At 47.4% G+C, this 24,687-nt stretch overlaps 1 long non-coding RNA gene across 1 annotated transcript in view; it reads left to right on the top strand.

Annotated features, from left to right (window-relative positions):
- The window catches only part of LOC125456226 (uncharacterized), a 29,039-nt gene extending 5,123 nt beyond the window's left edge, over window positions 1–23,916 (top strand). Inside the window, exons 2-3 of the long non-coding RNA XR_007248422.1 lie at window positions 21,962–22,032; window positions 22,328–23,916. This is a non-coding gene — a long non-coding RNA (uncharacterized LOC125456226). The remainder of the gene's footprint in view (window positions 1–21,961; window positions 22,033–22,327) is intronic.
- The last annotated feature ends 771 nt before the right edge of the window (window positions 23,917–24,687 follow it).

The following is a 24,687-nucleotide window of genomic DNA, read 5'->3' as shown; positions in this document are numbered from 1 at the left end:
ATCACAAAAGCAGGGGTCCCAGAAAAGATACCTGCGGAGCACCACTGGTCACCGAGCTCCAGGCTGAATACGTTCTATCTAATACCACCCTCCGTCTTCTATTGGACAGTCAATTCTGTACCCAGACAGCCAAATTTCACTTACTCCCATACCTGTTTACTTACTGAACGAGCCTACCATGGGAAGCCTTTTCAAATACATTTCTGAAATCTATACACACCACATCCACTGCTCTGCCTTCATTGATGTGTTTGGTCACATCCTCAAAGAATTCAAGAAGGCTTGTGAGGCACGACCTGCCCATCACAATGCCATGCTGATTAATTCTAATCAAGCTGTGCTTTTGCAAATAATCATAAATACTATCTCTCAGAATCCTGTCCAATAATTTGACCACCACAGAAATAAGACTGACTGGTCCCAGGATTATCACTATTCCCTTTCTTGAACAAGGGAATAACATTTGCCACACTCCAATCATCTGATACCACTCCAGTGGACAGTGAGGACACAAAGGTCATCCCCAAAGGGGCAGCAATCTCCTTCCTCACTTCTCATAGTAACCTTGGGTATATCCCATCTGGCTCGGGGAATTATCTGTCCTCATGTTTTTCAAAATTTTTAGCACATCCTCCTTCCTAACATCAACCTATTTGAGCGTATCTGCCTGTTTCATGCTGTCCTCACAAACATCAAGGTCCCTCTCACTGGTGAACACTGAAGCAAAATATTTTTGAGGACCTCCCCTACCTCCTCTGACTCCGTGCACAAGTTCCTTCCACAATACCTGATCAGCCCTACCCTCACTCTGGCCATCCTCTTGTTCCTCACGTCAGTGTAGAATGCCTTGGGATTTTCCTTAATCCTACTCATCAAGGCTTTTTCATACCCCCCCCCCCCCCCCCATAGCTCTCCTAAGGCCATTCTTCAGTTCCTTCCTGGCTACCTTGTAGCCCTCTTGAGCCCTGTCCAATCCTTGCTTCCTCAACCTTAAGTAAGCCTCCTTCCTCTTGGACAACAAGATGTTCCACATGTCTTGTCATTCAAAGTTCCTTCACCGACCATCCCTTCCTTGCCTCAGTGGGACAAACCTATCCAGCACTCGTAGCAAGCTCCCTAAACAACCTCCACATTTCTGTTGTGCATTTCCCTGAGAATATCTGTTCCCAGTTTATGCTCCACAGTTCTTGCCTTTTAGCATTGTAATTCCCCTTTCCCTAATTAAATACTTTTCCATACCTTCTGCTCCTATCCCTCTCCATGACTGTAGTAAAGGTCGGGGAGTTGTGATCACTATCACCAAAATACTGTCTTACCAAGAGACCTGACACCTGGCCTGGTTCATTACCAAGCACTAAATCTAATATGGCCTCCCTTCTAGTTGGCCTGTCTACATACTGAATCAGTAATCCTTCCTGGACACACCTGAAAAAATCTGCTCCATCCAAACTATTTGCACTTAGGACATTCCAGTCTATATTAGGGAAGTTGAAGTCACCCATGACAACAGCCCTATTACTTCTGCACCTTTCTAAAATATCCAAAGTGCTATACTTGTTGTTATTGATGGAATGGCCAACAGGGATCCCTGCACTGTCTGCCTATTCCCTTTCCCTGTCCTGAAAGTCACCCAGCTACCTTTATCCTGTAACGTGAGGTGTGACAACCTCCTTATTGCGCCTAGACCCTTCATCAGATGAAGGTTCTAGGCCTGAAACGTCAGCTTTTGTGCTCCTGAGATGCTGCTTGGCCTGCTGTGTTCATCCAGCTTCACACTTTATTATCTTGGATTCTCCAGCATCTGCAGTTCCCATTATCACGTCCCTATTGCTCCTCTTTACCAACCTCCAGCCTCCCAAATGACCCAGAGTTCATCCAGCTCCAGCTCCAGCTCCAGTTTCCTAACTCAGTTTGTGAGGCGCTGGAGTTGGCTGCACTTCTCGAGGGTGAAATCAGAAGGACACTAGTTGTGGCCCTTACCTCCCACATCCTACAAAAGGAACATGCAACTGCCCTCACTCCCATGCCCTCTACTGTAGATTACCAAAGGAATAAAAAGTACCTTACCTTACCAACCCTCCACACAGTCTTCTTTTTGGTTAGATGAGGAGGAAGGGTGGGAGATACTACAAGTGCAGTGTTTTGGGTTTGGCAAATGCCCAAATATATAAGTTCACTTTCCTGGCTACCCCTGGCTCACGCTGTCACCTCTCCTGCTGCTGAAATTAAGAAGGCTGACTCACGAGGCAAGCTTTTTATCTGGGAATCTCGCCTTCTGGCTGCCCCCAGCTTGTGCTCTCACCTCTCCCACCGCTGAAATTAAATGCCGAAATTGAGTGCTGGGCCCACACTCCCCACCAGGGCACACTGTCTCTCATGCTGGGTCCATATTCCCCACAAAGGCACATGTTCCCCTGTGCCAGGGTCGCATTCTCCATGAGGGCTCACACTCCCCACAAGCGCAGTTTCCCCTATGCTGGGTCCATGCTGCCCAGAAGAGCACAGTATCCCCTGTGCTGGGTCAGCATTCCCCACAAGGGCTTGCTGTCCCTGGCACTGAGCCCACTCTCCCCATGAGGGCATGCCTTCTAGTGGTAGATCAGGGCATTGAGCCCTGAAGCAACATGTGGGTAGGGAGTCCCGGAGCAATGCGGGGAAGCAGTCCTGGAACAGAATGCAGACAGCAAGTCATGGGCAAAGACCGGCAAAGGGGAGGTAGACCTTGAACTTACCTTGGAGTGGACTGGACAATTAGAGCTTAGCGGGAACTGCTGTTGGACTGGGGTCTGGCTCAGGCAGAGATCCTGCACTGAGCTGCTGCAGTGTAATGTTTGTTTGAAATTTTGTCCCTTACTGTAAAGTCAATCCTAGAAGGACGTCTGACTTCTAATTTATATTTTAAACTCTATAAACTAATGCAACTAATTCTTATTTCTCTGTTGTAGCCAACGTTTGTACCTAGCTACATGTAACTACGATATTGCCATAAAAGGCAGACAATGTAAAAGCTTTTCATTGTACTTGTCCAGTGGAGTACATGTGACTTTAAAGGATATTCTATCTATATTCTCTCCCCGCACTGGGCCCACGCTCCCGACAAGGGCTCTCTCTCCCTTGCACTGGGCCCACACATCCCACGAAGGCTCGCTCTGCCCTGCACTGGGCCCATGCTCCTCACAAGGACTCTTTCTTCCTCACACTGGGCCAGCACTCCCCATGTGGGCTCACTCTGCCCTGCACTGGGCCTATGCAGTAGAAGCAGCTCTCATAGACCAAGATTTGTACTTTTGTATTTTTTTCAGCTTTAAGCAGTTGCTGTCGGAATCTCAACAGGACAGAAGCTGCTGCAGTTTTAAAGAAGCTATTATTTCCCCTCTCTTGGTAACAGCTGCTTCTGAGAAAGTCAAATTTCTGAACTTTGCCATACGGTGTGTTTATGGATCGTTACGATATAGGAACAGTTGATTATTAATAGTTCCTGTATCTATTTTTCTGTTAAGTTTCCCAATAGAGTTAAGCTATTCTAAGTTCTTTCTATTTTTGTGCTATAACTATTGTGTCTTAATACATTATGTTTTGCTTAACATCAAGCAATTTGACCAGTCAGATTGCATCTGGAACTCAGCACTTTACATTTGCCTTTAAAATAAGAAAAAGTTAGTGTCTAGGCTACCTTCTTAAAATAGCTTGAGGGAGTCAAGCCTGGCCCATAAACAACTGGGGGCTGTTGCCAGGATCAAAATCTTTAATTCCAGGTTGAGTTTAGTCTTATTGGACTCCAAGGCAGTGAGTGGTAAGTGTTAGTGTCTTTGTGGTTGGTTGGCTTGCTGAGCTGGTTTGTTGTTCTGCAGACGTTTCCTTACCCTGCTGGGTAACATTATCAGTGCAGCCTCTGATGAAGTGCTTTTGTGTTGTCCCACCTGTTATTTAGACCCTGGAGTCTGTTAGGCTGGATTACTTCACTTCTAGTTTTCCGTCACAGTGGAGTATATATGTGGCCTAGCTCGAAGTGTTTGTTGATGGCTTTCTTAGTGGAATACCACACTTCTAGGAATTCCTGTGCTTGTCTCTGCTTTGCCTGTCCTAGGATCCTGGTGTTGTCCCAATCGAACTGGTGGTCCTCCTTATCCATGTGATGGAGATTAGTGAGTATTGGTTGCGTCTTATTATTGCCAGTTGATGTTCGTGACTCTTGTGGTTAATTTCCTTCCTGTTTGTCCAATACAGTGTTTGCCATGGTCTTTGCAGTGAATCTTCTTTATGACATTGGTCCTGTCCATTGTGGATAGTGGGTCTCTGGTTCAGATGAGCAGTTGTCGTAGGGTTGAAGATTGTAAAATGTGAGGCTGGATGAACACAGCAGGCTCAGCAGCATCTTAGGAGCACAAAAGCTGACGTTTCGGGCCTAGACCCTTCATCAGAGAGGGGGATGAAGTGAGGGTTCTGGAATAAATAGGGAGAGAGGGGGAGGCGGACCGAAGATGGAGAGAGTTGCAGTGGGAGACAGATTCCCTGAGGTTGGTCCGGAGGGAGGAGGGTAACTTCTTCAGGTTAGGCATCCCTGGAAGAGGCTTTGCAGTGAGGTTAAAATTGTATCAGTGATAATGGGAACCTCCAACCTCAGGGAATCTGTCTCCCACTGCAACTCTCTCCATCTCCGGTCCGCCTACCCCTCTCTCCCTATTTATTCCAGAACCCTCACCCCATCCCCCTCTCTGATGAAGGGTCTAGGCCCGAAACGTCAGCTTTTGTACTCCTGAGATGCTGCTGGGCCTGCTGTGTTCATCCAGCCTCACATTTTGTTATCTTGGATTCTCCAGCATCTGCAGTTCCCATTATCACTGTCGTAGGGTTGATGTGGGTTTGTGTGCCACTCTGATGCCCAGTGGCTGCAGGAGTCTTGTGGTCAGTTCAGATGTGTTCCTGATGTAAGGTAGTCTGATAAGTGTGTCGGGGTGTGTAGTATCTTCCTGATGTCATGTGTGTGATAGGCATCTTCTGACCCAGTTTTTTGGGTATCCATTGTCCTTGAATACCTGGAAGAGGTATTCTTCTTCTTTTTGGCATAGCTCTGTGCTGCTGCAGTGTGTCGTAGCCTATTTAAATGATGTTCTCACGCAGCTTCGTTTGTGTGTGTTTGGGTGGTTGCTGTTGAAGTTCAGTACTTGCTCAGTGTGTTTGGCTTTCCTATGTGCCTTTGTTCGGAATCCCTACTTGTCTTGTGTTCCAACATGTCCAGGAATGGAAGCTGTTTGTTCTTCTTCTCCTTCACTGCTGAATCTGATTCAAATGAGCGTGTTGTTTATTGGTTCGTGTGACTCCTCTAGTTTGGTCCGTTTAATAATGACAAAGGTGTCATCCATGTAGCATAGCCATAGTTTTGGTTGGATTAGCAGAAGGGCCATACTTTGGAATCCCTGCATCACCGCTTCAGCTATTAGTTCGGAGATTTGTGATCCCATGAATATCCCATTGATCTGTTATATTTGCCATTAAAGCTGAAGTGGGTGGTGAGGTATAAGTCCAGTAGCTTCAGCATGTTGCCTGTGGAGATGGTATCACTACGGTCTTGATCTTGTTTTAGTGGTGCTGTCATTGATAGACCTACCACTAGTCAGAGAAACAATGTGAATAGGGCAGTAATGGCAAATGATACCGTGGTCTCATCTTATCTATTCATCTATTCTTAGGCCCTTGATGAAATTTGAGGAATTCCTAGGCTGGGCGGATTGAGTGGGGTGACTTGTACAAGGTGCTTTAGTCTCCTTTGTAGTTCTTCGGCTAATCTATATGGTGGCATGCCTGACAGTGAGACTACAGATCTGAGAGGTATTTGCACCTTTGGGAGGCCGTAGAATTGGGGCATGTTAGTTGCTTCAGGTTTCATTCTTAATAAGTCTGTTTCGTTGATTTGTCCGTCTGTTTGAGCCTCTTTAGTGTGCTGATAATCTTGTTGCCCAGTTGTGGTGTCGGATCTGTCTGCACTTGCCGGTATGCATTCTTGTCGGCTAGTAGAGCATGTGGCTTGGAGAGGTAGCCCCATTTATTTAGTATTACTGTCATGTGCCCTTTGTCTGCTGGTAGTATTGTGATATTCTTGTCCTTTTTCAGTCCTTCTAGGGCTTCCCTTTCAGATGTGTTGAGAGTGTTGAGTTCACTTTTTCTCGTCAAGTGTCAGGAACACTGTCTTTCTTGTGGTTGTTGATGCTGTTGGTCTTCAGTGTGGCTAGGAATTCTGTTTTGTACATCTCTGTTAATGTCTTTGTTTCAGGTGTTCAAATTTTATTGATTTGTCCATAACATACGACGCCCATATGGTAGAATTAACATGGAGCTCAGAAGCAGGAACACACATGTTCCTGGTGAACTGTGACAATTTAGTTTAAGTGCCAGTTTTAATTGTGTTTCTATTCCGCTCACAGACATTTAGGGAACTAGGCCTAGTCAAGTCCTTGTGATTTTGGAGTGAAAGATTTGCACTTAGTTAGCACCATTCACAACCTCAAGGGAGCCCAATGTACCTGACAGCCATTGGCATGCTTTTTGCAGTGTAACCACTGTTGTTATGTAGGAATCGTGATTGAATATTTACATACAGCAAGCTCCCACAAGCAGCAATATGACAAAGGAGCGTCTCAGGAGCACAAAAGCTGACGTTTCGGGCCTAGACCCTAGGCCCGAAACGTCAGCTTTTGTGCTCCTGAGATGCTGCTTGGCCTGCTGTGTTCATCCAGCTTCACACTTTATTATCTTGGATTCTCCAGCATCTGCAGTTCCCATTATCACTGACAAAGCAGCATATGAGTTCACTTCAGTAATGTTGGCTGAAGGATAAATTTTGTCTAGGCCACAGGTGAATTCTTTAGAAAGTGTTATACGACTTCCACCTTAGAGGGTAGATAAAGTGAATTGTGACATGGAGAAATGCAAACATAAAAATGAGGAGTGGACTATTCATCCCCTTGAATTGCTATGCCATATCTGATAGTAGCCTCAACCCCACATTCCCACATAACCTCTGATAACCACTGATCCCTTGTGAGTCAGTTAGCTGTCTACCTCTGACTTGAAATGATTCAACGATTCAACTAGCACTGGTCTCTGGTGAGGAGAGTTTCAAAGACTCAAGTGACACATTGATTGAAAACATTCTCCTTATCTTAAACTAGATGAGAGACCCCTTGATTTTTAAACTGTGATCTGTTGTTCTAATCTGTCCCGCAGTGGCAAATATCCTTTCAGCATTCATCCTGTCACATCCCCTCATGATTTAACAAAAGTTCACTTCATTCTCATGAACTCCAATGAGTATAGGCCCAACCAACCATTACAGATGATGGAATTTGAATGCAATAAAAATCTGAAATTAACAGTCTCATGATAACCATCATTCCATATGAAATAAGAAAAGGAGTAGTCCATTCAACTCCTCAAGCCTGCTCTGCTACTCAGTTGTTAGCTGATTCAAAACAATACTCACAACAAGACCTACAGCAACGTGACAGATTTTTAACTGCCCACTGAACAATTTGCGATGGACAATAAATGCTGGCCTAGCAGTGACACCCGCATCCCATGAACCATTTTTTAAAAAATCCTCTCCTCATGAGATACCCCTCCTATCTGAGATCAACCTCATGAACCTTCTCTGGACTGCCTCCAGTGTCAGGTTACCTTTCCTCAGATAAGGGACCAAAGTTTGCTCACATCATTCTAGCTGTGGTCTGACCTGCGCATAGTTTTAGCCAGACAGAGTGGACAGGATCACATTTTCCCAAGTTGTACTCCAACTGCTCATTTTTGTCCACTCATGTAACCTTGTCTATTGTTTTAATTGAATATGGTCTGAAAAGGTACCTAATGGAACAAGCTGATGGATATATTAATGAGGCGTTAATAGGGTGAGAATTGGGGCATAAATATTGAGAGTAATAATCAGTTGGAGTGGAAGTTTTATGAGTGTGGCTAACTGAAATAAAACTTTCACTAAACGTGTAGACTTGGAGTCTGTCCTAAAACATTTCTCTTTCAGTGTATAACACCTGTATCTTTTTGTAAATTATCAATGTCTCCTCACAACATACTCCAATTTTACTTTGGTGTCAAGACAATCTTGGAAAGATTGTGGCTGATGTTCATTTCTAGTCAACCCCGATAACTGAGTCAGCTTTTCAAAATAACATACTGAAGTTCATTATTTTTTGTATATCATTTGCCATGACCAATGCTGCATAAACCAGCAGCAATTCTTATTAAAAAAAATGCAATCAGGGTGAGGTTCTTTCAGGTTTGACTGCAAAAACCAGAGAAAATGGATGTGGTATCCGGTATAACTAAACAATTAAATGAAAGAAAGACAAACAAGCTTTTATGCAGCTTTACATAACCTCAAGACACCACCCTCGCACAAGATCTGTCAGTGAAATTCTTTGAAATGTTGAAATGCACAAAACATAGCATCCATGCTGAAGTTCCACGAATAGTAATGCAATAATGGCCAATTCATATTTTACTTAAAATAAAATCAAAGAACTATGGATGTTGGAAATCTGAAATAAAAACAAACCGCTGTAGAGTTTCAGCATGTCTGGCAGCATTTGTGGAGAGAGAAAAACCGAGTTGACGTTTCGGATCCAGTGACCCTTCTTCAGAAATTTCTCCTCTCAGAAGAAAGGTCACTGGACTTGAAACTTTAATTCTGCTTCTCACTCCACAGATGCTGCCATGCCTGCTGAATATTTGATTTGAGTGATGTTGGTCAACAGCTAAATATTGGCAATGACATCAAGCATAAATCCGATGCAAATCTCAACCTGTCAGTGATTTGGGGACAGTTATAACATAAAGATGGACAGTGAGATTGAATCAGCCTCCCAATGCCTGTATTTGCAACATTGAAAAATGAAAACTTTCACTGAACCTCAAAACTGACCCCATGTTTCCTACATGGGCTTTCTGAATAACTAATACCAGACATCAGGTTTATAGCTTCAACAAAATACTTAACAAGTTATTAATAGTACAGTAGCTTAAGCAGAGCAAAGTTAAGCAACAAGGTAATTTAGTTAATATCTATCTTTGTACTCCATCTTCTTCGATTTTAGCTCCCATTCACACACAGACAGACAAACAGACACAGTCAAGGGATAAATCCTCCAACTAAGATATAATAGGCCACTTCACCTGAACATAATCCAAAACTCATAGCATCACAGGCACATGGAATTGTTTCTTGTTACCATATCAGGCCGTTCTGCACCCGGACAGTGTTTTCAATTGTACATCTGTAGAAGTTGGTGAGAGTCATTATGGACATGCTACATTTCTTGAGTTGCCTGAGGAAGAAGAGGCATTGTTGTGCTTTCTTGACTGTTGCATCTATGTGGGAAGTCCAGGACAGGTTGTTGGTTATTGTCACTCTGAGGAACTTGATGCTCTCCACCCTCTCAACCTCCGTTCTGTTGATGTAGATGGGGGCATATTCTCCTCCTTTCTTTCTGAGGTTAATGATCATTTCTGTAGTTCTGCCAATTTTGAGTGAGAGGTTGTTCTTATTGTGTCATAGCACCAAGCCCTCTATCTTCTACTTTGATTCGTCATTGTTAGATATTCTCTACTCACCTCCAGTTGGAGAATCCACTTACCACTCAGAATCCATGTTCAGTTTCCGACCACCTCCAGGGTCCCCATGCTGCTGCTGCCATTTTGCACAGGCAGACTTCATCCAGCACTGGGCCTCTCCAGTCGAATGCCACTTCCGCTTTGGATGCCTCTTCTGGCTCTGGTCCGGCACCCAAGCCTCCGAAAACATCAACGGGGATGCACAGGAACTCACCTTCAACCTCTGTCTCCGCCCCAGACAATTCCTCAAATGTGGCCCCAGATTCCACTGATGAAAAGACTGGGCCCTGCTTTACCTTCCCTGTAACGTCTGCCTTCATTCCGGATTCAGTCCACTCTCCAATCAACACACGGACTCCAATCCTCAGGGTCACTCCATGGTCTTACTAGCCACCTTTAGCTGGCCAGCACACCTCTCCCGCCTCATCTGTCTACCCCTACAATACACCCTACCCTCTACCTCTCTTCCCTCCTGTCCACCTCATCACTTCCACATCCCTCCCCTATCCATTCCTCCATCCCACTACCCTCCCGCTCTGCTTTCCCTCCTATAACTACTGCTCCCTACCGTACCGTGTCCAACCCTTCCCCGTCACATATTGTTGCCCTTCCCCCACCTCCCTTCAGCCTCATCTAAACACCCCCCCCACCCCGGGGGCCAAAATCCCACCCCAGAACCTTGCAGCATATTCACCATCCCCTGACCTTGAACTCTGAGGCCGATTGGCCTGTCCTCAGTAACGGGTTCACATTTGTGCCCCTCTGCCCCTACCTCAATGAGTTCTGTGCCTGCCACAACACGGAGGTCTTCTTTAGTCGCCTCTGCCTCAGTGTCTTCTTCTTCAATAAAGACTCCTAACCACTGCCCAGGGACCCCTTTCTCCCACCTCCAACCTTCCTCCTTCTCTTGGACAACCCACACAGCCTTTTACACCCTGAACCTCTTTATTGCTAACTACCAACATGACATCAACCGCCTCGATTTCTCCAAAACCCTCACCCAATCCAACCTCACCCCGTCCAATCATGCGGCTCTCCACTCTCTCCGTACCAATCCCATTTCACTATCAAACTCACTGACAAAGGCAGGGCGATGGTAGTTTGGAGGACAGATCTCTATGTCACAGGGGCCAAATGCCAGCTCTCTCACACCACGTCCTACTTCCCCCTTGACCACGACCCCATCATGGCTCATATAGCCACCGTCTCCCACACTGCCCATGGCCTCATCACCTCCGACAATCTCCCCTCCACTGCCTCCAAACTTATAGTCCCCCAGCCCCACACTGTCTGGTTCTATCTACACCCCAAGATCCACAAGCCTAACTACCCCGGCTGACCCATTGTCTCCCCATGCTTCTGACCACCGAGCCATCTTCCAATCTCGACTCCATTCTCTTCCCCCTTGGCCTGGGCACTCCCCACCTCCGTTCGGGATATAAACCATGCCCTCCACCTCTTCAGAAACTTCCAGTTCCCTGGCCCACAGCGCTATGGACGTTCAATCCCTTTTCAAATCCGTACCCCACAAGGAAAGACTGTTAGGTCTCAGTGTTTCCCTCTGCAACAGACCCATCCAGTACCCCCGACCAACCAATTCCCTCCTCTGCCGCACAAAATTAGTCTTCACCCTTAATAATTTTTCTTCTAATTCTTCCCACTTTCTCCAAGTCCAGGGGTTTGCGATGGGCACTTTCATTGGCCCCAGATATGTCTACCTCTTTATGAGTGAGATTGAGCTATCCCTCTGCAGTATGTGCCGTTACATCGATGGCTGCATCGGTGCTGCATCCTGCACCCAGGCTGAACTGGAACAGTTCATCAACTTCGCTAACAACTTCCACCCCGTCCTCAAATTCACTTGGTCTAACTGAGACACCTCCCTCTCCTTTCTTGACCTCTCAGTTTCAATTCATTGGCAGCAATTTATGGACCAACATTTAGTATAAACACACAGACTCCCATAGCAACCTGCACTACGACTCTTCCCACCCTGTATCCTGAAAAATCTCCATTCTATTTTCCAAATTCCTCCATCTCTGTTGCATCTGCCCTGATGAGACGTTCTGCTCTCAAGCACCCTGAATGCCCTCCTTGTTTCAAACAACATTCTTTTCCCGCCTCTGTCATCCAGACAGCCCTCATTGCACATCTTCCATTCCCAGCTCTTCAGCTTTAAGCCCCCCCCAACTGAAAAATAGTGTGCCCCTTGTCTTCATTTTCAACCCCACCAGCCTCCACATCCAATGTATCATCCTCAAACACTTCAGCCAACTTTAATTAGACCACACTACCTAGAACATCATCCACTCCCACCACTCCCCCCTCCTCTCTGCCTTCTGCAAGTACTATTCCATTTGCCACTCCTTACTTCACACCACACTTCCCACCAACCAGTCCAAACCCCCACTCCAGTACCGTACCCTGTAACTGTAAAAGATGCAAGACCTGCCCACATACCACCTCCCTCATCTCCATCCAGGCCCCTAAGCAGTCCTACCAGCTGAGACAGAGTTTCCCCTGCATCTCCTCCAGCCTAATCTACTCCATCTGGTGCTCCCATGTGGTCTTCTCTACACCGTTGAGACCAGACGTAGACTTGTGACCATTTTGCTGAGCATCTTCATCTGGCCAAAAGCGGTCAGCCTAACCTCCCGGTCACTGCCCACTTCAACGCCCCCTACCCCCACTACCCCTCCAACATGTCCATCCTTGGCCTCATCCAGTGTTGCAGTGAATCAGATCGCAAATTTGAGGAACAACGCCTTATCTTTTGCCTGGGTACCCTATAGCCCAGAGGACTAAACCTTGAGTTTGGCAATTTCAAATACCCTACCCACGCATCCCTCAGCTCCCTTTTCAGCCCCTCCTCCTCCTTTCCATTCCAGCTACTGCCCCTCCCTTTCATTCAGCTACCAACTGGATTTATTCGTACCAACAACCAAGCAGGCCATACCTACTACCGGTGTCTGCCTATCACCACTATTCTGCTACCCACCTCGATCCCTTTATCTTCAGCTACTTCTACCCCCACATCCAGTCCCGAAGAAGAGTAGTACCTGAAATGTTGACTTCTCCTCCAGATGCTGCCTGGCTTGCTGTGTTTTTCCAGCCTCCTGTTTGTCTACCTTGGATTGTAACATCTGCAGCTTTTTTTAAAGTTTCTAACCAAGTTGTTAGATACCTGTTCTACCACGGTGGTGTCATGAGTGAACTTGTAGATAGACAGCATTCAATTGGAATTTGGCAACACAATTGTGGGTGTACTGGAAGTACAGCAGGGAGCTGAGGGCACCTCCTTGGTGGGGGGGCTCCGTATAACATCTTTCATTCCACAAAACAACCACTCATCACTGCTCTCCATTTCCTGTCACTCAGCCACTTTTGTATCCATGCCAACAGTGTCCCTTTTCTTCCAAGGACTTTTATCTTTGCAGGCAAGCCTTTTATATACCACTTTATCAAGTTGTGAAGGAAGTGCAAGTACCTATCCTTACTGATTGCAGTCTGTGGATCAGAAAGCTAAGGATCCAGTTGACAGAGGGCCGAGCCAAGACCAAGATCATGCAGTTTTGAGATCAGTATGGAAGGGGATAATGATGTGAAGGCAGAGCTGTAGTCAATGAACAGGAGTCTGACGTAGGTGTCCTTGTTGCCCAGATGTTCCAGGGGTTAGCAAGTTTTGAGAAGATTTGTAGCTCAGGTTGAGGTGCTGGATGTAAGTTTGCTCGCTGAGCTGGAAGGTTTGTTCCCAGATGTTCTGTCATGTTTTGTTTTATTTGAAATAATATATTCATAAGATGTACAAAAAATAAAACATTTATACACCTACCCAGTCATGCAAGCCGCTCCGGGTTACCCAGGGGGCATGTACACCAACTAAAGGGAAAAAAAACAAACAAAGAAAAATAAAACAAAACAAAGAAAATACCCCGGCAGTCGTCACCCTGCACAGTCCCAGTTGGCCCCCTGACCAGTTCGGGAAGGCGCCAGCTGGACCCAGTCACCAGATAGGGTTTTTTTTTCTATTCTGGACGAGGCGTTTCATACCGTGGTCTTTCCCCACCGCGCCTTGGCGGCGGCTGCCCCAAGCTTTAGCGCGTCCCTCAGCACGTAGTCCTGGACCTTGGAGTGCGCCGGTCTGCAACATTCGGTCGGGGTCAGTTCTTTCAGCTGGCAGACCAGCAAGTTGAGGGCAGACCAAAGAGCGTCTTTCATAGCATTGATGGTCCTCCAGGCGCAGTTGATGTTGGTCTCGGTGTGCGTCCCGGGAAACAGCCCGTAGAGCACAGAGTCCCGCGTCACGGAGCTGCTCAGGACGAACCTCGACAAATACCACTGCATCCCCCTCCAGACCTCCTGCGCATAGGCACACTCCAGAAGGAGGTAATCGACAGTCTCGTCGTCCTCCCCCCCCCGGCCCCCGCAGCCACCTCGAGGGCAACATGCGGTGGCGCAGAGATTCCGGGCATGCTTAAAGGATCTCACTGGCAGAGCCCCTCTCACCACCAGCCAAGCAATGTCCTTGTGCTTGTTTGAAAGTTCTGGGGATGAGGCATTCTGCCAAACGACTTTGGCAGTCTGCGTGCGGAACCACACGACGGGATCCACCCTCTCCTTTTCCCGAAGGGTCTCGAGGATACTACGTGCTGACCACTGCCTGACGGCCTTGTGGTCAAAAGGTGTTTCCTTTCAAAAATTTCTCCACAAAGGACAGGTTGTACGGAACGGTCCAACTACTTGGAGCGTTCCACGGCAACAAGGCCAGGCCCATCCTTTGCAACACCAGGGACAGGTAGAACCTCAGTAAGTAGTGACACTTGGTGTTTGCGTACCGAGGATCTACGCACAGCTTGATGCAGCCGCACACAAAGGTAGCCGTCAGGGCGAGGGTGGCGTTCGGTACGCCCTTTCCCCCATTTTCCAGGTCTTTGTACATGGTGTCCCTGCGGACTCGGTCCATCCTCGACCCCCAAATGAAGTGTGAGATGGCCCAGGTGACCGCAGCGGCACAGGTCCAGGGAATAGGCCAGGCCTGCGCCACATACAACAGTACTGAAAGCCCCTCGCACCTGACAACCAGGTTCTTCCCCGCGATGGAGGGGGACCGGAGCGTCCACCTGCCCAGCTTCTGCTTCAATTTGGCAATACGCTCCTCCCAAGTCTTAGTGCATGCCCCAGCTCCACCAAACCAAACACCCAGCACCTTCAATTAGTCTGTCCTGACGGTGAAGGGGATGAAGGAGCGGTCGTCCCAGTTCCCGAAGAACATGACCTCGCTCTTACCCCTATTGACTTTGGCACCCGAGGCCAGTTCAAACTGGCCGCAGATGTCCAACAGTCTACTCACCGACCGACGATCGGTGCAGAAGACGGCGACATCGTCCATGTACAGGGAGGTCTTGACCTGAAGGCCTCCGCTGCCTGGGATAGTTACGCCTTTCAGGCTCATGTCCTTCCTGATGGATGCGGCGAAGGGCTCCACACAGCACACGAACAAGGCAGGAGAGAGCGGGCAGCCCTGCCTGACTCCAGATCTGACAGGAAAACTGTCTGATTCCCACCCATTGATTGGGACTGCAGTAACGATGTTGGTGTAGAGCAGCCAGATCCAATTGCGGATGCCCTCCCCGAACCCCAATTTGGAGAGGACGTCCCTCATGTAAGCATGAGAGACCCTGTCGAAGGCCTTCTCCTGGTCCAGGCTGACGAGGCAGGTGTCCACCCGCCTGTCCTGTACATAGGCGATCGTATCCCTGATGAGTGCGAGGCTCTCAGCGATCTTCCTGCCCGGCACAGCACAGGTTTGGTCAGGGTGAATCACCGACTCCAGGACAGACCTGACCCGGTTGGCTATGGCCTTGGCCAGGATTTTGTAGTCCACGCTCGATAGTGAAATGGGACGCCAATTCTTAATTTCTTCCCTCTCCCCCTTCCTTTTGTAAATGAGGGTGATGATGCCCTTCCTCGTGGACTTGCACATTTTCCCTGCCTGAAGCACACTTATCGTACACCTCCAGCAGATCCTGGCCGACCAGGTCCTACAGAGCGGAATACAGCTCGACCGGTAAGCCATCGCTCCCGGGAGTCCTATTCCTCTCCAAGGACTTGAGGGCTCTGGTCAGCTCGTCCAGGGATATCTGCCGGTCCAGCCACTCCCTCGTGCCGTCGTCTAAGACCTCTGTGATAGACGACAGGAACGACTCGGAGGCCGTGCTGTCCGTGGGCTTCGTATCGTACAGTCCGGCATAGAAGGATCTGCTGATCCTCAAAATGTCGGGCCGAGACGACGTCACCGAGCCGTCGTCCTCCTTCAGCCGGCTAAGCACAGAGCTCTCTTTGTGCACCTTCTGAAAGAAGAAACGCAAGCAGGTCTCGTCCTGCTCCACGGAGCGGACCCTGGACCGGAAGATTATCCTGGAGGCCTCCACGGCGAAGAGCGAGGCTTGCTGGCCCCTCACCTCACGGAGGTCCTCCGTGACATCGACCCCCATCAACTGCAGAAGGAGCAGGTTCTGCACCCTTTTCTGGAGTCGCGACAGCTTTCCCCGCCTCTCTCTTGCCTTCTGAACACCCTTGAGGACAAAGAACCTCTTGATGTTCTCCTTCACCGTCTCCCACCAGTTGACCGGAGACTAAAAGAGGGGTTTCACGGTTCTCCAACCGGCGTACTCCCTCTTCAGCTCCTCGACGTTCTCTGGGGTCAACAGAGTCGTGTTGAGCTTCCACGTCCCCTTGCCGGCCGGCTGGTCGTCCTGTAAGTGACAGTCGGCCAGCAGAGGCAGTGGTCAGAGAAGAACACCGGCTCGATGCCAGTGGACCTGACCGAGAACGTCCGTGACACAAACAGGAAGTCTATCCTTGAGCGAATAGACCCGTCTGGCCGCGACCAGGTGTACCTCCGCTGCACTCCGTCTGCAGGGGCGCTGTAGACATCAAGCAGCTTGGCGTCCTTCACCGTGCCCATCAGGAATCTGGACGTGACGTCCAGTTGACTCCCCCCACCCTCTGTCCCCACGCCAGATCTTCCATCTGCATCAATGATGCAGTTGAAGTCTCTGCCTAGGATGACCGGCCTGGACGTAGCCAGCAGGGGTGGAAGCCGCTGCAGGACGGCCAACCGCTCACTCCGTACTGCTGGGGCGTACACGTTGATCAGCCTCAGGGGAGCGTTCCTGTAGGTGACGTCAGCCACTAGGAGGCCCCCCCCACCACCTCCTGAACTTGAGAGATGGTGAAGTTGCGCCCCCGCAGCAGAATAGCCAGGCCCGAGGAGCGACAGTCGTTACCCCCCGACCAGATCGAAGGCCCACAGGTCCAGGCGCCGGACCATTTCCCGTACCTGCTGAGGTGCGGTATCCCGCACTCCTGCAGAAACAGGAGGTCCGCCTTGATGGTGGTCAGGTAGGCCAACGTGGATACACATCTTGCGGTGGAGCTGACACTGCGCACATTAATGCTCGCAACTCGTACCCCCATTGTGGGCAATGACCGCAGTACCCTCCCCACATCCAAGGTCCAGCCCCTCTATCTGTCCCTTTATGCCCATTGCCCGGGCTAACTGCTAGGCGCTCTCCGGGCTGAGGAAACCGTCCGTGCTGCCTTCTGGGTGGCATCCCCCCATCGAGGGTACGGAGGCAGGAGAGTCCGGCTGTGGGTCAGGCTGGGGACGCGCTGTTACCTCCTTCCCACCTGGAAGTTCCGGGGGGCCCTCCAGTGCCCCAGCGGCAGGTGACTGGATGTCGGAGGGAGCCTCAGGACGCCTCCCGTCACCTGGAAGCTTTCCTTCTCCCTTGAGATCTTTAACTTCTGCTTCGGGGGGGCCCTTTCCGAATCCCCCTCGTCAGAGGAGCTCTTATAGCTCCCCCTCCCCCGTAGCTGCCTCTTCCCGCCTGATGGTTGCGGTTCCTGGGCCCGCCGACGCACCTTCGTCCTCGCTTTCCGGGCCGTCGTCCACTCCCCTGGGTCGCCTGTCGCTGCCTCCATTGACTCCGGGTTATCGGGGGGGACCAGAACCTGCAGGGGCGTTTTGCTGGCCTCGGGTCCGTCCTGCGGGGCTGGGCCCTCCTGCACGACCTGGCCCTCCACATTAGTGGGGTCCTTGCTGGGCCCTGGTGCCTTCCTCTCCTCCGGGGGGGGCTGGCCCCACATTGCCCCTGCTGGCCACCTGGGCGTAGGTGGTCCCCCGCTGTGGGCATGCCCTATAGAGGTGGCCCGCTTCCCTGCAAAGGTTGCAGTTTTTTTCTTTTGGGCATTCCTTTGCAAGGTGTCCCTCCTCCCTGCAGATGGTGGCTTTGCAGTCGGCCACCACGTGACCTGACCTACCACAGGCATGGCAGACTTTAGGTTGCCCTGCATAGGTCAGGTAGCCCTTGCTCCCACCGATCGCGAAGCTGGACGGTGGGTGTACGACATTCCCGTCCGCGCCCATCCTCAGCGTCACCTTGACCTGCCTCTTACTGGTCCAGATGCCAAAGGGGTCCATGCTGTCAGTTAGGTCCCCTTCCACCTTCACGTACCTTTCAAGGAAGGTCAGGACATCAACTGCTGGCACATGCGGGTTGTACATGTGTACAGTCACCATACGGCTCCTCTGTGCTGGCATCACAAACAGCGGGGCAGCGGTCAATACAGAGAGGGGGCCCTCACCTCCTTTCTCCTTGAAAACCTCCAGGAAGCGCTCGCAAAGCTTGGCACTCCTGAAGGTCACATCGTAAAAACCTCCTCCGGGAAAATCCTGCAGGCAGTAAATGTCCGCAGCAGCGAACCCACAACAGTCCAACAGGACCCGTTTCACGAAGAAGGTGCGGTCCACAGGTACACCTTCATCCACCTTCTTCACGGAAACACGGATGGTGTTCCGGACCCCCTGACCTGGGCACGAGCACTTGCTGCAGCCATCGTTGCAGGTTGGCTGCTCCCCTGAGCCAGCGTTAGGCCGAAGCCAGCATTAAGATCCACTGGTTGCAAGGGTGCACAGCCAACCCGACGTCTTCTTTTCACCTCCAACACAGCGCTCTCCTCCTCTTGGTCCACAAGAGAATGGGTCTTTATTTTGTTCCAGATGTAAGCTGGTTCACTGAGCTTGAAGGTTTGTTCCCAGCTGTTTTGTCACCATTCTAGCTAACATCATCAGTGAGCCTCTGGTGAAGCACTGGTGTTATGTCCCGCTTTCTATTTGTCTGTTTAGGTTTCCTGTGTTGGTGATGTCATTTCCTGTGTTGGTGATGTCATTTCCTGCATTGGTGATGTCATTTCCTGTTCTTTTTCTCAGGGGGTGGTAGATTGGCTCCAAATCAATGTGTTTGTTGATGGAGTTCCGGTTGGAATGCCATGCTTCTAGGAATTCTCGTGCATGTCTCTGTTTGGCTTGTCCTAGGATGGATGTGTTGTCCCAATCAAAGTGGTGTCCTTCCTTATCTGTATGTAGGGATACGAGTGATAGTGGGCCATGTCTTTTTGTGGCTAGTTGATGTTCATGTATCCTGGTGGCTAGCTTTCTGCCAGTTTGTCCAATGTAGTGTTTGTCTCAGTTCTTGCAAGGTATTTTGTAGATGATGTTCGTTTTATTTGTTGTCTGTATAGGGTCTTTTAAGTTCATTAGATGCTGTTTTAGTGTGTTGGTGGGTTTGTGGGCTACCCTGATGCCAAGAGGTCCGAGTAGTCTGGCAGTCATTTCCGAAATGTCTTTGATGTAGGGGAGAGTGGTTATGGTTTCTGGGCCCGTTTTGTCTGTTTGTTTGGGTTTGTTGCTGAGGAATCAGCGGACTGTGTTCATAGGGTACCCATTCTTTTTGAATACACTGTATAGGTGATTTTCCTCTGCTCTGCGTAGTTCCTCTGTGCTGCAGTGTGTGGTGGCTCGTTGGAATAATGTTCTAATGCAGCTTCGTTTGTGGGTGTTGGGATGGTTGCTCCTGTAGTTCAGTATTTGGTCCGTATGTGTTGTTTTCCTGTAGATGCTGGTTTGAAGTTCCCCATTGACTGTTCGCTCTACTGTGACATCTAGGAATGGCAGCTTGTTGTTGTTTTCCTCCTCTTTTGTGAATGTTATGCCAGTAAAGGGTATTATTGATGGTCTTGAAGGTTTCCTCTAATTTGTTTTGTTGAGTGATGACAAAGGAGTCATTCACATAAGCGGACCCAAAGTTTGGGTTGGATGATTGGCAGAGCTGTTTGTTCGAGTCTCTGCATTACTGTGTACAGGGTTAGGGATAAGGCATCTGCTGTGGACCTCGTCTGTCAGTAGGCAAGTTGTCGGGAATCAAGGCAGGTTGGGAGACGGGAGTTGATGTGGGCCATAACCAAAGCAATTCACTTTCAGCCAGCTCCAAGGAATATTCATCTCATACATTTAGCTGAGATTCTATTCTCTAAACTTAAAAGCTGATAATCAGAGAATAACCAGGGCACAATCAAACCTTCATCTTATAGCTTTCACAGGCACAATCCTTCTGATTTGAGTACAGTTCAAAACCAGCTCAATCTTTGGTTTCTTTTTGTTTGACTAGGTATCTTCCCATGAGGCCCCTGATAACATTTAACTGCCTGCCATCTGTTTCAGTATAATGCATCTCTGGAACTGAAACATCAATAGGGTTCTTTAAACAAGAATCAATATGCAATTATCTTCCAAGCTAGCCCTCAAAAACAAATATTTGGTTATTTAGTTCTTTTTCTAAAACAATCTGATTCTCACAGTCCCAAGGTCACCTCCAGCTCTCAATTCACAGTTCATAGCTCCAAACCAAAAATGATAAAAATAGATATAAAATCATGAAAAATTAGCAAAGGATCTAATAAGACCCTCAGGTTTCTCTATTCCTGAACCTCCTTTAGAATTGTACCCATTACTTTGTATTGTCTCTCCTATTGTTTCCTGCAAAAAGTTATCATTTCATATTTCTTTGCATAGTATTTAATGTGTCACCTGTCTGCCCGTTCCACTAGTTTGCTTCTGTCTCCATGAGACCAGTCACTGTCTTTCTTAAAATTCATAATATTTCCAGTTTATGTGTGATGTGCAGATTTTAAAATTGCGCCTTGTACACCCATGACGTGAGGTCAAAAATGGGGATGCTAACTGATGATTGAATGCCTACCTGTTTGAAGGCCGATGTCACCTCCAATTCTATTATTGACTGTTTAATTAAAAGCATCAAGATACAGCATAGTGGGAAGCCAATATATTGACAATATTGTCACATTATGTGAAATAATGGTACTCAATATAGTATTGGAAAAATCGTACTTCAACTGCCAGGCTTTTAAGTTCAGTGATCCTCTTAATTCCATACATTAAATTTTTCTCATCTGGTCTTTAACTGAGGGCAAACTCATGGCCAGCTATGCTTCAATTCGAGTGTAATACAAATAAGCATAGTATCTCCAGGGACAACCTATGTTTCAAAGGGCAAAATCAATATTGTATCTGAGTCCAAGCAGACATGGTGTGAAATTTAGAAATTTTCATTGTTTTCTGTTTTTGACAGAATCTGTTTAGCTAGAGCTAAGGAACAAAAAGGGTACAATTTCTTTGTACGGTGACGTTAATAGACTGCCAACTAATGGAAAAGATGTGGATGATATCCATGATTTAGATGAAGGGAGTGAAGATGTGGTTGCTACATCTGAAGATGACATAGCGATAGATGTTGGGAAAGTGGCACAAGGAGGTTTCACTGTGTTAACAATCGGTTGACTGAGTGGGCAAAAATCTGACAGATGGAGCATAATATGGGAAAATGTGATGTGGATAATTTTCGTAGGAAGTGTATTAGCATATCTTTAACACACTAGAGGTGAAAACTCTCATTGTTTAAAAAGACACTTGTTAGTTGTGGCACCTCAAATGCATAACAAGGCTGTGAACCCAGAGTTGAAAAGTAGGATTACTGAGACAGTATTGCAGTGACTTACTTCTGAATCCATTGAATCTTTGATGGCAAGAGGAAATAATAATTCGCTCATCAGATATTCTTCTTTTGCCTTCTATAAGTGGTTTCAGAAACTTCTTAGAAAACTGCCACTCCCAGTAGCTGTAACCTGTCAATGTCTGTTCTGTATCACTCTGAAAGGCTTCATAGAACATAGAACATAGAACAGTACAGTACAGCACAGTACAGGCCCTTCATCCCACGATGTTGTGCCGACCATTGATCCTCATGTATGCACCCTCAAATTTCTGTGACCATATGCGTGTCCAGCAGTCTCTTAAATGTCCCCAATGACCTTTTGATGATTAATTTTCACCAGTTTTATAAGTCGAATTATATTTGGATAGAAGATTGTTTTAGATGAAACTGTTTGTTTTACATTGTTTTTCGTTACCTTTGTACAGGTTTTCAAGAACCAGTCTAGCTAGTTAAACATCAACTGACCCACGGTGTGTTATAGTGGTGGTTGGCCCAGGTAATACTGACTTTGATAAATGATTGACTCAGTCTGTCGAAAACTTAGATTGATATAGCATTTTTTTGCATCTCACTATGCATCATGGGACTTTGTGAAGTGTTGTCATGATTGTGATCTATTACAACAACAGCAATTTGCCCTTTCATGATGCCTCTAAAAGAGTGAAACATCCCAAGATACTTCGTAACAGCATTATCAAACAAACTTTGAAACTGAGCGACATGAGGTTAGCTGACAGATAGTATCATTCCCTCACTAAATCTCATTTATCTTCTCTTCTTAAATGGAACAGGTAGATGTGGCTGCAATGAATGGTCAAGTAGAGAGGAGCTGGAACAAAAACCTGAAGACTGTCAATCATGTTGTGCTGAGACTGGTTGGCTCGCCGAGCTGGTTTCTTGTTTCGCAGACATTTCATTACCATGCTGGTAACATCCTGAGTGCAGCCTCCAATGAAGCATCGATGTGTTTTCCTGCCTGGTTTTTTAAACTCTGGGGCCCATTGAGATGGATCGCCTCACTTCCAGCTTTCCTTCTTAGTGGAATGTATATGGGGTCGATTTCAATATGTTTATTAATAGCATGCTTTGTGGAGTGCCAGCCTTTTAGCAACTCTCGTGCCTGTCTCTGCCTAGCTTGTCCCCGGATTTTTTTTCACAACAATTATTCTGCACTTGGTACAATACATCCATCCAGCACAATTTCCCGTTATTCTCGTATTGCCTGTCATCCAGGAAAAAGTGATTAATTGAACATGCTGAGTCAAACAGAGAATTTGTGGATGATGTGCCACAACCTGGATGATTGTAAACTGGGAGTTCAGGGCTGTCAAAGCAAGTCAAGATTGTTGGAGGCATCACTGGTGATCCATGTTTGGCTAATCTGACGGCTCAAGCCCTGCCTCGATACAGAATAGATAAATATGTGAAAGGGAACAATTTATAGGGCTAAAAGGAAGGTGTAGAGAATAAGGCTAGCTGGACAGCTCTTTCAAAGAGTCAGTACAAACATGATGGGCTAAATGGTCTCTTCTGTATAAGAGCAATAGGTCCTCCTGGTGTTCTGAACTAGATTGCTCTTTCAGTATCATAGCTCACAGACAAATTGATAATTGATCTTTTTCTGATCTTCCTTGACATAAGTGGCTGTTTGTTTTGTGACATAGCAAGCTACTTATATTTCAGAGTAATTCATTGTACACAATGCACTGTTCAAAAGCAAGCACTTTTTTCTTTCTCAAGCTGCACTGGCTTTACCAGCTATCATTATTTCCTCTAATTGGCCATTCTTTATGTTTCATGAGTGTTAGCAGCTTATTAAACAGTGCCAGTCTCACAGTTAACTTAATCTCATTTTTCCGGTGACATTCACACACATCCCTTTAACAGGAGGAGCCTTGTTAATTTACACTGGGGACTAATTGTTTCCTGTCATAGTGCCTTTGGTCAGGTCAGCTAGCTCTGTGTAAATTTGGTTGCTAACTCTCGGTGTATACCAGGAGGAATACCTGTTGCCTCAAATCATCCAATTATCCATCCCCCGCCTCCTTTAGCAGCGGTACCTTGCTGCTGCGTACACATTCCAGCCCCAGGACCAATTAGACAGGGGAATGGCTACTTTGGACAGGATTCTCACCCCTGAATTGAGATAAATATAGAGACAGGTGGGCCTTTCAAAAGGTTGTCAACGAGTTTTGATCGTTTTTAAAGGTTGTTAAGGTAATGCAAAGGCCAACTAAAGCCAGTGATTGGGGGCAGCATGACAGCTCCTCCCTGGAAGAGACCTGGGGTCCAATGCTCCAGGTTATCTTTGCTAGATCTGCCCTGCATTTCAAAACTGCCATTTATTCTCTCCGAGATAGTTGGAACTGCAGATGCTGGAGAATCTGAGTTAACAAGGTGTAGAGCTGATGAACACAGCAGACCAAACAGCATCAGTGGAGCAGGAAAGCTGACGTTTCAGGCCTAGACCCTTCTTCAGAAATTTCTGAAGAAGGGTATAGGCCCAAAACATCATCTTTCCCGCTCCTCTGATGCTCCTTGACCCGTTGTGTTCATCCAGATCAACACATTTATTCTCTCATTCTGGTTTCTGCCTCTCTGTTGTTTTTGTGTCATTTTCTCAAAGTTTCAAACTGTATCACATTGTCCAAAATGCTCGACCAAGCAGCAAATCCTCTGAGTCACTGAGTATAGACAATCCTTTATTGTCGTGAGTACTCCATAGTAGAAGTACAATGAAATGTTTTTACAATGTCTGCCTCTGATGGCGCTATTTTAGGTACAAGGACTCAGGGACAAATCCTGGATACAAAAGAGGAATAAAAAGGAGATATATTACTGTACAGAGTTAGAAATAAGACACCTTTAAAGGATTGACATTACAGTCACTAACTACCAGAAAACCTGCAAGAAAGCACACTTTTTTTCTCTACGTCCATTAATGCATTGTTGGAATGGCTCATAACTGCCCTCTGAAATTGACCTAGCAAGCCACTGACATTCAGAAATGGGCAATAAACGCTGGCCAGCCAGCGATGCCCATGTCCCTTGAGTGAACAAAAACAATTACTTGTTTTTCCTTTGTCACTTCTGTTCCCCTGTCTGATCATAATTCTGTAAGTTTTAAGATAGGTAAGGACAAAGATAAGAT

Source organism: Stegostoma tigrinum, chromosome 8 (genome assembly GCF_030684315.1).
Source record: "Stegostoma tigrinum isolate sSteTig4 chromosome 8, sSteTig4.hap1, whole genome shotgun sequence".
Taxonomy (NCBI): Eukaryota; Metazoa; Chordata; class Chondrichthyes; order Orectolobiformes; family Stegostomatidae; genus Stegostoma; species Stegostoma tigrinum.
The sequence above is the reverse complement of the archived record's forward strand: the minus strand, read 5'-3'. Positions and strand labels throughout refer to the sequence as shown.